We start from the raw sequence: 14,664 nt of genomic DNA, 5'->3' as shown, positions 1-14,664 counted from the left end.
GTCTAGGTAACATAGTGCGACCCCATCTTTACAGTAAAATATAAAAATTAGCCAGGCATTGTGGCACGTGCCTGTGGCCCCAGCTATTAGGGAGGCTGAGATGAGAGGATCGCCTGAGCCCAGGAGGTCGAGGCTGCAGTGAGCTGTGATCACACCACTGTGCTCCAGCCTGGGCGACAGAGTACAACTCTGGTTCATTATTATGAACCAATTAAAATAATTATGCGGCTGGGTGCAGTGACTCAAGCCTGTAATCCCAGCACTTTGGGAGGCCAAGGCAGAAGCGGATCACACCTAAGGTCCAGGAACGACTCCAGCCTGACCAACATGGCAAAACCCTGTCTCTACTAAAAATACAAAAATTAGCTGGGTGTGGTGGTGAGCCTGTAGTCCCCAGCTACTCCAGGAGCAAGGCAGGAGAATGGCTTTTAACCTGGGGAGGCCGGAGGTTGGCTGAATCATGCCACTGCACACTCAGCCTGGGCGACAAGAGTGAAACTCTGTCTTTAAAAAAAAAAAAAAAAAAAAAAAAAAGGCGAGTAGCGGTGGCTCAAGCCTGTAATCCCAGCACTTTGGGAGGCCGAGGCGAGGCGGGGATCCGCGAAGTCAGGAGATGAGACCATCACAGCTAACACAATGAAACCCCGTCTCTACTAAAAATACAAAAACTAGCGGGTGAGGTGAAGAGCCTGTAGTCCCAGCTACTAGGGAGGCTGAGGCAGGAAGAATGGCATTAAACCGGGCGGGCTTGCAGTGAGCTGAGATCCGGCCACTGCACTCAACCTGGGTGACAGAGTGAACTTCGGCCTCAAAAAAGAATTATGCAAGAGGCTGTGGTTCTACAAATTTCTTTTTCTTGCTTTTAGTGAAGTCTCAGCTTAGTAGCCCAGGCTGGGTCAGTGGCGTCTGACTCACTCTGTCATACTCCAGTTTTCTATTCTCACCTCAGCCTCCAGTGTTCGAGCACCGCTTCACTCCAGTGCATTTTTGAAAATGAGGCGAGGGTTTCCCGTGATAACCGGGATGATCCCGTCTCTATTATATCGCCCATATTCCTCCCAAACATATATGAGATGGCGTGAAACTCCAGCCATCAACCTCTTTTCTTTTTTTGAGCGAATACCGGTCTATTGCCCAGGCACAGATGCAGTAACTTGAATCCAGCTCATTTAAAAGCTCCTGGGTTTACGCCATTCTCCTGCTTCAGCCTCCACCTCGCCCGGCTAGTTTTTTGTATTTTTTTTAGTAGAGATGGGGTTTCACCGTGTTAGCCAGGATGGTCTCGATCTCCTGACCTCGTGATCAGCCCGTCTCAGCCTCCCAAAGTGCTGGGATTACAGGCTTGAGCCACCGCACCCGGCCAGTTCTACAAATTTCTGTTCAAGAAAACATGTGAAACAAAGCTATTCTGTAGGGGTTGAGTGAATCCTTTCCCTGAAAGGACTTCTTGGTTAGTAAGAGACTTCTGAACTGACCAAAACAAAGAGCAGGAGCCTGGCTCTCCTCCATGGCCTTCCCTTCCACCTGGATGGACCACGCAGCATGGCAGCCCGGCTCCTGGCTCCTCTCTCACTGGAGATTGAGATGGATTTAGAAGGAGAAACTGCCTCTTGAAAAGTGATGACAGGCCAAGCACAGTGGTTCAGGCCTGTAATCCCAGCATTTTGGGAGGCCAAGGTGGGTAGATCACCTGAGGTCAAGAGTTCGAAACCAGCCTGACCAACATGGTGAAAACTCACCTCTCCTAAAAATACAAAAATTAGTTGGGCGTGGTGGCGCATGGCGCATGCCTGTAATCCCAGCTACTCAAGAGGCTGAGGCAGGAGAATCACTTGAACCCGGGAGGCGGAGGTTGCAGTGAGCCCACGTCACGCCATTGCACTCCAGCCTGGGCAACAGAGAGACTCCATCTCAAAAACAAACAAGAAAAACAAAAGTGATGCCAGCCCCGACCCCACTGGACCCCTTTCATCGGCCCCTAGTCTCTGCCTCTGGCTAAAGAGAGGCTCACCACTACACCCCACTGCCACATATCTTCAGGAAAAGGATTACCTAATTCCTGGACAGTCGAGAATGCCTAACCAAACAACAAAAACCCTGGAGCGTGTCCTCAGCTTTGCAGCAGTGGTGGGAGAGGAGCAGCAGCACCCGGGCTTCACAGGCAGCCCAGTTTGAAGAACTCAACCCTCTCCTGTTGCTTCCTGTGAGAAGCACTTCACAAAAGCACCAACAATGGAAGGCTGAGACCTTCTTCCAACACATGGAAAGCACTGTGAGAGCCAGGGTGTTTCAGCATGAGTCAGTCTACATCTAGTACAGGTTAAGATAATAAACAAAGCTCATAACAAGAAGACGACTGTTCATTTCTCAATGTTGCTGTAACATATTACCATGAGCTTGGTGACTTAAGATAACCCAACTTTATGATCTCACAGTTCTGAGAGAAAGATTCCTGAAATGGGTCTTATTGGGCTAAAAATAAAAGCAAAGCTGTATTCCTTCTGGTAGCTCCACGGGAGGATTCATTTCTTTGCTTTTTCCAGCTTCTAGAGGCTGCCTGCGTTCCTGGTCTTGGGTCCCTCCTCCTTGTCAAATCCAGCAGGCACAGTTCTCTGACTCCTGCTTCCATTATCACATCTTCCCTGGCTCTCCTGCTTCCCTCTTTCACTCTAGAAGAATCTTTATGATTACATTGGATCCATGTGGCTACACCAAAATAATCTATCCGTTTAAAATTGTTAATTACATCTGCAAAGTCCATTTGCCACAAAAAGTAACATATTCATATGTGCTGGGGATTAGGTCGTGGCCATGGTGGGGGGACGTTATTCTGCCTACTGTAAATACCATAATCATTTGTGAAAATGAACCAAGATGGCAGCAAGAGAAACTCCACAGAGAAGCCTATTGTTCGTTTATTAATGAACATGGTGTTGGTTGCCAGAGGAAAACCATAAGCTTCCAAGCACCGCTGGAGAAATAACATCAGTTGCTTCCAACCAATCAGTGTTAGATGAATCCAGGCACATGCCCCACCTCAGCCTGACCTGAGAATAGGGTAAATGGGACATATGTCAGAGGCTCAGGAGTCCCTAAAAAATTTTCAAATAGAGTTTCTTTTTAAAATGTCTGAACACCTTTTATTGCACATAAAATCTACCTTAAAGTGGACAAGATGGGAACCAAACATTGAAATCTGTGAGTTGAATAAATCCAGTGAAGAGTGTTGGTTTCAGCCAGAAATCAGTATAAATCATGAAAATAAGCGGATTTTAAATTCCTGGTCAAGGCTGGGCACAGTAGCTCATGCCTGTAATCCCAATAGTTCGAGAAGGTTTTGAACCCAGGAGTTCCAAACCACACTGAGCAACATAGCAAGACTTCGTCTCTACAATCAATCAGTCAATCAATTCCTGGTCAATGTGACATGGGTATTCAACTCTTAAACCCCAACAGAAATGATGACCTAGAAATAGGTGCCGGCTGGGGGTGGTGGCTCACACCTATAATCCCAGCACTTTGGGAGGCCGAGGTGGGTGGATCACCTGAGGTTGGTAGCTCGAGACCAGCCTGGCCGACATGGCAAAACCCCGTCTCTACTAAAAATACAAAAATTAGCCAGGCATGGTAGTGCGCACCTGTAATCCCAGCTACTTGGGAGGCTGAGGCAGGAGAATCGCTTGAACCCAGGAGGTGGAGGTTGCAGGGAGCCAAGGTGGCACCATTGCACTCCAGCCTGGTGACAGAGTAAGACTCCATCTCAAAAAAAGAAAAGAAGAAGAAGACTAATAACTAAAAATAGGTGTTGTTCCACTGTGAGCTGCATAGAGCAGGTGTATGCAAACCTAGCCCCAAAGGCCAAAAGAGCTAAGAGGCTGAAGAAAGAAGTTGACAAAACTAAGTTTCTCAAAAATAAATATTTAATAGAGAAACAAACAGAAGTAGCTCATACCTCAGGCAGCCATAGTAGGTTTCTGAGCCTGCACTTCAGAATGTATTGTGTTGTTTTGTGTGTTGTGTTTTGTTTTGTTTAGGGACTGAATCTCACTCTGTCACTGTGTCACCCAGACTGGAATGCAGTGGCATGATCATAGCTCACTGCAGCCTCCAACTCCTGGGCTCAAGTGATCCTCCTGCCTTAGCCTCCCAAGTAGCTGGGACTACAAGTGCAGGCCACCACGCCCAGCTAAGGGGTGTGTGTGTGTGTGTGCATTAATCAATTTTTACACTACTCTAAAGAACTACCTGAGACTGGGTAATTTATAACAGAAAGAGGTTTAATTGACTCACAGTTCCACATGGCTGGGGAGGTCTCAGGAAACTTACAATCATGGCAGAAGGCCAAGGAGAAGCAAATATCTTCTTCACGAGGTGGCGAGGTGGGGGCAGGTACCACCACCATCACAAAAGATCTCACAAGATCTCTCTCAGATCTCATGAGAACTCCCTTGCTATCATGAGAACAGCATGGAGGAAACCGCCCTCATGATCCAATCACCTCCCACCAGGTCCCTCCCTCAATAAGTGGGGATCACAATTCGAGATGATATTTGGATGGGCACACAGAGCCAAACCTTATCAATATGTGTGTGTAGATGGGGTCTCACTATGTTGCGCAGGCTGGTCTCGAACTCCTGAGCTCAAGCAGTCCTCCTGCCTCATCCCCACAAGTAGCAGGGATTACAGGTGCACCCTATCACACCTGGCTAATTTATTTTTATTTTTACTTTTTGTAGAGTTGGATTCTCACTATGTCATCCAGGCCAGTCTCTAACTTCTGGCCTAAAGCAGTCCTCCCACCTCAGCCTCCCGAAGTGATGGGACTGCAGGTATATGCCACCATGCCTGGCCAGAAGGTATTCTTTATATACAAGCTTTTAGGGCAAAATATGTTCCAACAATGAATGAAGAATTGGTGTCTGTTGGAATATTGCATTTTAGTATACCTGAATTGTTAAGCCTTTGTGTGTGTATATAGCTAATCTGAAGAAAAATAGAATGTAATAGGAACTATCTTGCTATGTTTAGTTTTTGGTTGTTGCTGTTTGCTAGAGACAGGGTCTCAATTTGTCACTCAGGCTGTAGTGCAGTAGCATGACTGTAGTTTACTGCAGCCTCGAACTCCTAGATTCATGCAATCCTCCCACCTCAGCCTCCCAAGTGGCTAGGACTACAGGTGTGCAGCACCACAACTGGCTAATTTTAATGAGGTTTTTAAAAGTGTTTATAAAAGATAATATTTAAGGTGATGGATATCTAAAAAAACCAGCTTTGATCTTTAACACTATATGAATCTGTCAAATGATCAAATGGATCCCCAAAATGTGTACATCTATTATGTATCAATAAAAAAGATTCCAGGCCAGGTGGGGTGGCTCAGGCCTGCAACCCAAGCACTCTGGGAGGCCAAGGCAGGAGGACTGCTTGAGGTCAGAAGCTGGAGACCACCCTGGGCAACACAGCAAGACCCCCATCTCTACAATATAAAAGAATAAAATAAAAAGAGTCCAAGAAATAAGTTAAATTATATATGTGGAAGGGTTCCCTGAAAGAACAAGAATTTACATCTTTAAATAAAGTAAAATGTTAAAAAATGGAAGTGTAGGCTGGGTGCGGTGGCTCATGCCCGTAATCCCAGCACTTTGGGAGGCCAAGGCTGGCGGATCACGAGGTCAGGAGTTCGAGACCAGACTGGTCAACATGGTGAAACCCCGTCTCTACTAAAAATACAAAAATTAGCCGGGCATGGTGGTGGGCACCTGTAATCCCAGCTGCTTGGGAGGCTGAGACAGAAGAATTGCTTGAAACCAGAAGGCAGAGGTTGAAGTGAGCCAAGATCGCGCCACTGCACTCCAGCCTGGTCAACAAGAGTGAAACTCTGTCTCAAGAAAAAAAAAAAAAAAGGAAGTTTAAAAACAAGCATTTCTGCAACATTTTAAAATACAAATATTAAATTATCCTAAATGGCAGCACTATTTATATTGCTAGATGGTGGTGTGCAACATTGAATTGTATGCTTTCAAATGACTAATTGTATCTTGTATGAATTTCACCTCAATTTGAAAAATATTGCTAAAACCAGATAACCTTTATTTATTTTTTATTTTTTGAGATGAAATCTTGCTTTGTTGCCCAGGCTGGAGTGCAGTGGCACAATCTTGGCTCACTGCAACTTTCGCTTCCCAGGTTCAAGTAATTCTCTGGCCTCAACCTCCCAAGTAGCTGGGATTACAGGCATGCACCACCACGCCTGGCTAATTTTTGTATGTTTAGTAGAGACAGGTTTCACTGTGTTGGTCAGGCTGGTCTCAAACTCCTGACCTCAGGTGATCTGCCTGTCTCAGCCTCCCAAAGTGCTGAGATTACAGGGATGAGCCACTGCGCCCAACCCAGATAACCTTAATATTTTATTTATTTTATTTTATTTTATTTTTTTAATGGAATCTCTCTCTGTTGCCCAGGCTAGAATGCAGCGGCCTAATCTCAGCTCACTGTAACCTCCACCTCCCAGGTTCAAGCAATTCCCCTGCTCCAGCCTCCCGAGTAGCTGGGATTACAGGTGTGCACCACCATACCCATTAATTTTCGTATTTTTAGTAGAGATAGGGTTTTGCCATGTTGGCCAGGCTGGTCTCAAACTCCTGACCTCAAGTCATCCACCCACCTCAGCCTCCCAAACTGTTGGGATTACAGGCATGAGCCTCCACACCTGGCCCCAGATAACCTTTAAAATGTTTTTATTTTAGTCCTTATTTTACACCAAGCCCTTCTCATAGGTAAAGTTCAATAAGTTAAAAATTAATCTTCTTATTGTTATTAGTACAGCCAACTTTATTTAGATCATAAATTTTCACAGGCTTAGTACTATGCCCAGAAATGTATCTCTAAATAAACTTTCATTTGCATTTTAAATTTGTTTTTATTTTATGTCACGTCACCTCTGTTTTAAAAATAATTAAAATATTAAAAGTTTTTATTTTAAAATAGTTTCAAACTTGTAGAAAAGTTGTGGCCAGGCACAGTGGCTCCACCCTGTAATCCCAGCACCTTGGAGGGGTAAGCCAGGAGAATCACTTGAGTGCAGGAGTTCGAGATCAGGCTGAGCACCATAGAGACAGAGACCCTGTCTCTAAAAAATATTCTTTTTTCTTAATTAGCCAGGCATGGTGGTGCACGCATGTAGTCCCAGCTACTTGGGAGGCTGAGCTCAAGGCTGCAGTGAGTTGTGATTGCACCACTGCACTCCAGCCTGGGTGACAGACCAAGACTCTGTCCCAAAATGGAAAGAAAGAAAGAAAAGTTGCAAAAAATAAAAATGGTGTCAAGAACATTCAATGTAAGCAGAGCTGGTGGTTCACACCTATAATCCCAGCTCTTGGGAAGCTAAGGTGAGAGGATCGCTAGAGGCCAGGAGTTCAAGACCAGCCTAGGCAACACAGAGAGACCTTGTCTCCAAAAAAAAAAAAAAAAAATCCATATCCTTAACTTAGATTAACCTAGTTCACTTTACTTCATTTGCTTCTTCATGTTCTTTCTCTCCCTCTGTTAAGCAGAATACTATACACCAGTGTCAATCACTGAGAAAGAAACATCATGCACTGATTACCAATCCCAAGGGAGGACCCTAAACACCTCGTTAGTTTCTGCTAAGATTCCTGCATTTGCTAGGAGATTTTGCACAAACTTATCTGCCCGCCTGAGCATAAGTCCAGGGAGATAGAACACTTGCACAAGTCAGGCAAAGCAACTTTATTATACCCGGAAAGGCAGCAAAAGCCAACAGAAGCCTAGGATCCATGGTCAGCAGGTCCCCAAGCCTCAAGAAAGGTGCATAGGACAGAGGAAGTCTCATCTGCACGAGCTCCACTTCACACTGCAGCTGAGGGACTCAGAGAGCACTCCACCGCTCCACTCTGGGTTTTATACTCTGGCGAGGACTTGACTTAACTGATCACAAGTGTTGCAGGACATCCGTTCTTGGAGGAACACGGAGAGAGCCTGGCTTGTTCCTCCTTATCTCAGGATGTTGCAATCTTGGTACATTCTGCCTGGCGAATTGCAAGCAAAAAGGGGGAGAGCTAGGTTGACCAAGGTTCTTTGGGGACTTGTTCTCTGTCTCTCTCTCCCTCTCTCATTCTTTTCTCTCTCTTTCTCACTCTCTCTGATTCTCTGTGTGTGTGTGTGTGTGTGTGTGTGTGTGTGTGTGTGTGTGACTAAGAATGTGCTCTGACATTTTTTTTTTGGAGACAGGGTCTTGCTCTGTCACCCAGGCTGGAGTACAGTGGCACAATCTTAGCTCACTACAACCTCCGTCTCCCAGGTTCAAGCGATTCTCCTGCCTCAGCCTCCAAGTAGCTGGGGTTACAGGCATGCACCACCACTCCTGCTATTAGAGATGGGGTTACACCATCTTGGTAAGGCTGGTCTCAAACTCCTGACCTCAGGTGATCCACCCACCTCAGCCTCCCAAAGTGCTGGGATTACTTACAGGTGTGAGCCACTTCGCCTGGCCTCTTACATAATTTATCAACTTCCATAATGTTAACATCAATACAATACTTTAATCTGCTATTTGTGTTCCAATTTTGTCAATTGACTGCATAATTTCCTTTCTCCCCCAGTATAAGATCTAGGGTTGGCAGGGCATGGTGGCTCATGCCTGTAATCCCAGCACTTTGGGAGTTCAAGGCGGGTGGATCATCTGAGGTCAGGAGTTCAGGACCAGCCTGGCCAACATGGTGAAACCCCATCTCTATGAAAAATACAAAAATGAGCTGGGCATGGTAGTGGACACCTGTAATCCCAGCTACTTGGGAGGCTGAGGCAGGAGACTCGCTTGAACCCAGGAGGCGGAGTTTGCAGTGAGCCAATATTAAGCCATTGCACTCCAGCCTAGGCAACAAGAGCGAAACTCCGTCTCAAAAAAACAAAAAGAGGCCGGGCGCGGTGGCTCAAGCCTGTAATCCCAGCACTTTGGGAGGCCGAGACGGGCGGATCACGAGGTCAGGAGATCCAGACCATCCTGGCTAACACGGTGAAACCCCGTCTCTACTAAAAAATACAAAAAACTAGCCGGGCGAAGTGGCGGGTGCCTGTAGTCCCAGCTACTTGGGAGGCTGAGGCAGGAGAATGGCGTGAACCCGAGAGGAGGAGCTTGCAGTGAGCTGAGATCCGGCCACTGCACTCCAGCCTGGGTGACAGAGCAAGACTCCGTCTCAAAAAAAAAAAAAAAAAGATCCAGGGTCAGGTATTTTATTTAAATTACATGTCTCCTTGGCCTCCTTTAATCTGAAACATTTCCATATATTTTCTTTGTTTTTTATTATGTTGACATTTTTGAAGATACAATTCCCCTGCCTCTAAAAAAAAAAAAAACTTTATGAGCCACAGCAGTGGATGTGCCTGCAGTCCCAGTACTTGAGAGGCTGCAGTGAGAGAATTACTAAAGCTGAGGAGTTGGTGACCAGCCTGGGCAACATAGTGAGACTCCACCCCTAAAAAAAAAAAAAAGTATTTCAAGAATACATACATAGTGAGACTCCACCCCTAAAAAAAAAAAAAAAAAAGCATTTCAAGAAACCGTTCTGAAAAGTAGTATAGCATTGTTATAGACGGAGTCTCACTCCGTTGCCACGGTGGAGTGCAGTGGTGCGATCTCGGCTCACTGCAACCCCTGCCTCCCAGATTCAAGCGATTCTCCTGCCTCAGACTATCAAGTGGATGGAACTACAGGTGCACACCACCATGCCCAGATAATTTTTGTATTTTTGTATTTTTAGTAGAGACAGGGTTTCACCATGTTGGCCAAGATGGTCTTGATCTCTTGACCTCGTGATCCACCTGCCTCAGCCTCAAAGTGCTGGGATTACAGGCGGGAGCCACCGTGCCAGGCCAATTATACCATTTTACATTCCTTCTGTCAGTGACTAACAGTGTACAATAGTTCCAGTTTCGGCCGGGTGCGGAACTCAGGTGCGGAACTGAAACCGCGTGTCTACTAAAAAGACAGGGTATGGCGCTTCGCAGTCCCAGCTACTCTTGGGAGGCTGGAGGCAGGAGAATGGCATGAATCTGGGAGGCAGCGTTGCAGTGAGTTGCATCACATTCATTGCACTCCAGCTCAGTAATAGAGCTAGACTCCGCCTCAAAAAAAAATGTATTTCAAGAAACTGCTAACCTGTTTTGCTAACCTGTTTTGCAAAGTAGTGTAGCATCAAGTATGCTCTTTTGAGACGGAATCCTCGCCAGGTCTCCCAGGCTGGAGTGCAGTGGCTGATCTCGCTCAGTGCAGCCTCCTCGGTTCACTTCATTCTCCTCTCCCAGCCTGCCCTCCCCAAGTAGCTGAGACTACAGGCCTCAGCCCCACCCACTGGCTAGTTTTTGTATTTTTAGTGGTGAGACGGGCTCACCCATGTTAGCCAGGAGGTCTCTCCATCTCCCTGACTGCGGATCCACCTACCGGCCTCCCAAAGTGCTGGGATTACAGGCTTGAGCCACTGCCTCGCCTTTTTTTTTTGAGACAGAGTCTCACTCTGTCACTCAGCGCGGGAGTGCAGGAGGCATGATCTCGGCTCACTGGAACCTCCTCTGCCTCCCAGGTTCAAGCCGATTCTCCTGCCTCAGCCTCCTGGGCAATTCAGGACCTCACAGGACCACCACCACGCCCAGATAATTTTGTATTTTAGTAGAGATGGGTTTCCACCATGTTGGCCAGGATGGTCTCTCGACCTCCTGACCTCGTGATCCACCCACCTCAGCCTCAAAGTGCTAGGATTACAGGCAGGAACCACCACACCTGGCCAAGCCATGAATGCATTTTATATCATTCTCCCTTCCTGGCAATGACTAACAGTGCACAAGAGCCCCCAGTTCGCCGGGTGTAGCCGACGCTTGGGGTCTCAGCACTTTGGGAGGCCGGTGCGTGATCACCTGAGGTCAGGAGTTCAAGAGCAGCCCGCCAACATGGGTGAAACCCTATTTCTACTAAAAATACAAAATTAGCCGGCAGGCAGGGCACCTGTAATCTCAGCTACCTGGGAGATTGAAGTGAGAGATCAAGCAACCCGGGAGGTAGAGGTTGCAGTGAGCCGAGATCACGCCCACTGCACTCCAGCCTGGGAGAATCTAGACTCTGTCTCAAACAATGAACAAACAAACAAAACACAGGGACTTCCAGTTCCCACATCCTCAGCAATACTTGGTGGTGTCAGTGTTTTTTTTGAGACGAGTCTCGCCTGCCGCCCAGGCTGGAGTGCAATGGCCGATCTCAGCTCACTGCAAGCCTCACCCCGGTTCACGCATTCTCCTGCCTCAGCCTCCCAAGCAGCTGGGACTACAGGCACCCCACCACGCCGGCTAGTTTTTGTATTTTTTAGTAGAGACGGGGTTTCTACCTATGTTAGCCAGGGATGGTCTCATCTCCTGACCCTGATCCACCCGCCTCGGGCCTCTCCCAAAGTGCTGGGATTACATGTGAGCCATCACACCGCCTAGTGTCAGTGTTTTCAATCCAGCCGTTCTAATAAGGGGTGGTGGTATCTCATTACAGTTTTCTGCTATATTTGCATTTCCCTAATGACTACTAATATTGAACACATTTTCATATGCTTGACATTCTTACATCTTTGATGAACTATCTGTTCAGATCTTTCTTGCCCCTTTCTTTACTGAGTTGTTCATTATCTATTATAATCTTGAGTTTATTCTGTGTACAAATCCTTTATCTGTAATATGTTTTGCAAACATTTTATCCCAGTCTGTGACTTGTCTTTTCATTCTCCTAAAACTGTCCTTTGAAAAGCGGAAGGTTGTTTTGTTTTGTTGTGTTTTTGAGACAGGGTCTTGCTCTGTCACCCTAGTTACAGTGCAGCAGCTCAATCACAACTCACTGCGACCTCTGCCTCCCAGGCTCAAGCAATCCTTCCACCTCTGCCTCCTAAGTAGCTGGGACTAGAGGTGCATGACGCTACACCCAGCTGATTTTTAAATTTTTTGTAGAGACAAAGTCTCATTATGTTTCCCAGGCTAGTCAGAGACAGAAGATTTTAAGCTATGGTAAAAGAAAGTGGATCAGTGGCTACCTGGGGCTTCAGGAGTTATGGCCAGGATTGGCTGCAAATGGACAGGTGGGATCTTTTCCAGGTGATTTAAATGTTCCAAAACTGGATTGTAGTGATGGTTGCACAGCCCTGTACATTTACTAAGAATCCCCAAGGCAGGTGCATCACTTGAGCCCAGCAGTTCAACACAGTCTAGGTAAGTAAATGGTGAAACCCCGTCTCTACAAAGAAATTTAAAATTATCCAGGCATGATGGCATACACCTGTAGTCCCAACTGGCTCAGGAGGCTAAAGCGAGAGAATTGCTTGAGGCTTCAGTCCAGGAGGTCGAGGCTGCAGTGAGCTTATATAGTCATGCATCACCACTCCAGCCTGGGCACAGGAGTGAGGACTCCTGCCTCAGAGAAGTGGAAAGAAGGAAGTGGTGGTGGAAAGGGGAAAGGGAAGGTGAGGGGAAGGGAGGGAAGGGAAGGGGGAGGGAAGGGGGGGAGGGGGGAAGGAGGGGAAGGACGGGAAGGGAGGGAGGAAGGAAAAGGAAGGAAGGAGTGGAGGGGAGGGAAAAGGAAGGAAGGAAAAGAGAAGAGGAAGGGGAGGGAAGAGGGAAGGAAGGAAAAGAGGGGAAGGGGGGAAGGAAGGAAGGGGGAAGAGCCCCTGTGAAAAAAAAATTAACACCCCACCAGCAGCATATCCAATTGGGTAGAAAAACATTATTTTTTAAAATGAGGCTGGGCGTGGTGGCTCACACCTATAATCCCAGCACTTTGGGAGGCTGAGGTGGGCAGATTACTTGAGGCCAGGAGTTCAAGACCAGCCTGGACAACATGGTGAAACCCTGTCCCTACTAAAAATAAAAATAAACAGCAGGATGTGGTGGCACACGCCTGTAATCCCAGCTACTTAGGAGGCTGAGGCATGAGAATCTCTTGAATACATGAGGTGGAGGTTGCAGTGAGCCAAGATTGTGCCACTGCACTCCAGCCTGGGCCCTGTCTCAGAAAAAAATTAAATTAAATTAAATCTTTTTAAAAATGAGACTGAGTGTGTTGGCTCACACCTGTAATCCCAGCACTTTGGGAAGCCAAGGTGGGAAGATTCCTTGAGGTCAGGAGTTTGAGACTAGCCCGGCCAACATAGTGAGAACCTGCCTCTACAAAATAAATAAAATAAACTGAGGCCAGGTGCAGTGGCTCATGCCTGTAATCCCAGCACTTTGGGAAGCCAAAGCAGGCAGATCATCTGAGGTCAGGAGTTCGAGACCAGCCTGGCCAACATGGTGAAACCCTGTCTCCACTAAAAATACAAAAAGTGTCTGGGCGTGGTGGCAGGCACCTGTAAACCCAGCTACTTGGGAGGGTGAAGTGGGAGAATCACCTAAACCCGGGAGGTGGAGGTTATAGTGAGCAGAGATCATGCCACTGCACTCCAGCCTGGGGGACAGAGTGTGACTCTGTCTCAAAAAATAATAATAAATAAATAAGCTCAGTGGCCAAGGTTAGAGGCTCATATCTGTAATCCCAGCACTTTGGGAGGCCAAGATGAGAGGATTGCTTAAGCCTGGGGTTTGAGATCAGCCTAGGAACATAGCAAGACCTCATCTCTACAAAAAAAAAAAATTATTTAGTGGGCATGGTGGTGCACACCTGTAGTCCCAGCTACTCTGAAGGGTGAAGTAGGAGGATTACTTGAGCCCCGGAGATGGAGCCTGCAGTGAGTGATGATCGCGCCACTGAACCCAAAAGGCGGAGGTTGCAGTGAGCCTGGGTGACAGAGTGAGACCCCATCTCAAAAAAAAAAAAAAAAAAAGATTCTGACATGCTACAACATGGATGAACCCTGGCGACATTATGCTAAGTGAAATAAACCAGTCACAAAAAACAAATATTGTACGATTCCTCTTGTATGAGGCATCTAAAGTAGTCAAACTGAGAAACAGAAAGTAGAATAGTGGTTACCAGAGACTGGGGGGATGTGGATATGGGAAGTTGTTTAATGGGCAGAGTTTTGGAGATCTGTTGTACCATAGTACTTAACACTACTGAACTGCACACTTGACAATCGTTACGATGGTAAATGTTATGATATGTGTTTTTACAAGAATTACATTTTTCTTTTAAAAAAGATATTTTTAAAAAGATATTAAAGCCTTTTAGGTATCAGATACTTCACTCACTGCAGGGTAAAATATGATGATGAACCAAATATGCCCAGACCTTGTTCTCTTATGGCTTAACTAAACAAACAACTGTTAAGTACTATAAATAATTATAAGCATGCAAAGCATTTTGAAGGGACACATAAGTTTATCTTGGTAACTGTCCACATCCTAGCTCCAAGTTGGATGATAGGTTTACAGATGCACATTATATTGTTTGTAAATAATATAAAATAAAGGAAGGATATGCATAAAATAAAAATGGGGTGTGTGCATTATTTAAGACTTTTTCAAAAAAGTCTCGGCCTACGCCTGAGGCTGGAGCAAAAATCACCATTGTACTGGTTCACGCCATTTTCCACTATGGACTATTAGCCACCGCCTGGGGTTAGTTTTAGACAGGCTCACAGAGGGTTCTCGATCTGACCCTGATCAGGTATGTCACCCGCCTCG

The sequence above is a fragment of the Papio anubis genome, chromosome 4 (assembly GCF_008728515.1).
Source record: "Papio anubis isolate 15944 chromosome 4, Panubis1.0, whole genome shotgun sequence".
NCBI classification, from domain to species: Eukaryota; Metazoa; Chordata; class Mammalia; order Primates; family Cercopithecidae; genus Papio; species Papio anubis.
The sequence above is the reverse complement of the archived record's forward strand: the minus strand, read 5'-3'. Positions refer to the sequence as shown.